The 1,978-nt window shown below is 37.9% G+C and overlaps 1 non-coding gene across 1 annotated transcript; it reads right to left on the reverse strand.

Moving 5' to 3' along the window:
- Window positions 1-936: 936 nt before the first annotated feature.
- On the reverse strand, window positions 937-1,098 carry LOC118593586. The gene has a single exon (XR_004946259.1). It is a non-coding gene; the product is annotated as a U1 spliceosomal RNA (small nuclear RNA).
- Between the last annotated feature and the right edge of the window lie 880 nt (window positions 1,099-1,978).

Genomic DNA, 1,978 nt, shown 5'->3' on the forward strand with positions numbered 1-1,978 from the left:
GGGAGTCTTTGGTCTTCAGTCCATGTTGGAACTGTAAATATGTGGATATGAAGTCAACAACATCAAGATGTGAAGGTTTCATGAGTCTTTCATGTGCTGCCACTGCAACCTTGCTTATTTAACCCCTCGGTGCTTTGTATGAAGGGAAAAACACAACAGTACCTTGACTGTGAACAGTAAGAAATTCAACATATGCTTTGGTTCTTTAACTCATTGACAAACCAGCAGATTTCATAATGGCAATATTACTCATATTTAGCTTTGGTTGATCCTCTCCTCTCTACCCCTTTCCTCTATTTTCCTGGTTACCATTTCCACCCTCCATAGTCTGCCTTTTGTGTCACCTGTGATCTGTTGCTCTTCTTACCTCACCACTTATGGTCTTTTTTTCTCCTCCTTGGATCTCTTTTTCATTTCCTGACCCATATGTAAACACTCCCATCCACATCAATACAAATATATGACAGTTAGAAGCTAGAATCTACACATAAGATCGGGCACACAGTGTTTACGTCTCTGAACCGGGGTCACCTCACTTAACGTAATACTTTTCAGCTCCATCTGCGTTCCTCAGAATTCCATCACTTCACTTTTCTTTATGGTTCAATGCTCTTCCACCGTGTTCACGTACCACATTTTCCTGGTGAGTTCATTCATTGGTGGACATCCAGGTTGATTCTATTTCTTTGCTATTGAGAATACAGTAACAATAAACATCGATGTGCAGGTATCTTTGTGATGGATAGAGTCCTTCCTCTGGATGTGAGCTTATGTACAGCTCATTCATATGGTAGTTCTAATATTATCATTTTGAGAAACTCCACAGTGGCTAGACCACTTTTCATTTTCACAAAAAGTGATGTGTATCCCTTTTCCCCAAATTCCCACCTGCATTTAAACTCATTTTCTTTTTCTTTTCCTTTTTAATTTATTTTTGCTGGGAGTATGGAACACAGTACTCTTCTGCAACAAATTACACAGGCAAACTTTCCTTCCTTGGGGAAATTGAAGGGGGCAGCAAATCCAGAGTGCAATGGATAAGCTTCACCCTGGGAAAACATCTTCATGATCATAGTAGCTCCTCTGCCAGATAAGCATCCTTTCTTTTCTTGACACTTGTCATTCTGCCTGGGTTTAGATGAAATCACACAATATTTTCAATATCCATTTCCCAACAGCTAAGGATATTAAACATGTTTTCAGATGTTTATTGGCCATCTATATACTTTTAAATACTCTGTATTTAGAAAATTATTTTAAAACTGGGCCTTAATTTTTAAAATTTTATTTTATTTTATGTGTATGAGTGCTTTGCCTGCAGGCTTGTCTGTGCACTCACTGAGTGCTTGCCTGGTGACATTGGATGCCAAAAGAGGTCATTAGATTTCCTGGAAATTAGTTAAACATGGAGGTGCTAGCTGTGTTTGAGTGATTGAAACTGAAGTCTGGTCTTCTAGAAGAGTAACCAGTGCTCTTAACTGTTCAGCCATCTCTCCAAATCTCCTCACCTCATTTTTCCAATGCATTGTTTATTTTCTCACTTAGATTTTTATTTATTTTTATATTGGAGATGTTAGTCAATCCTCTATTAAATGTGCAGCAGGCAAAGATCTTCACTGAGGAATTAACTTTTCTTTTTTCAAGATGTGGTTGTACTGATAAAATGCGTGAGACTCTGTAATGACCAAGCACAACACAGCATATAGGCTTGTGTAGCGTGTGTGTAATGCCTTGATTTTGATCCCAACTACAAAAAAAAAAAACAAAAAAAAAACAAAATTCAAACCAACAACTATCAACAAGAAAACCTGTTTCAAAGTTTATGCTATGATAATTATTAGTAGTTTATTTTATGGGAAGGAGTACAGCACATGGCCAGTGCACAACCGCCACTGTGTAGAGGTTAGAAAATAAGTCATGAAAATTGGTCCCCTCATTCTACCATATACTCTGGAACTGAACTCATGTCCTCAAGCTT

This window comes from Onychomys torridus, chromosome 11 (assembly GCF_903995425.1).
Source record: "Onychomys torridus chromosome 11, mOncTor1.1, whole genome shotgun sequence".
Lineage (NCBI taxonomy): Eukaryota > Metazoa > Chordata > Mammalia > Rodentia > Cricetidae > Onychomys > Onychomys torridus.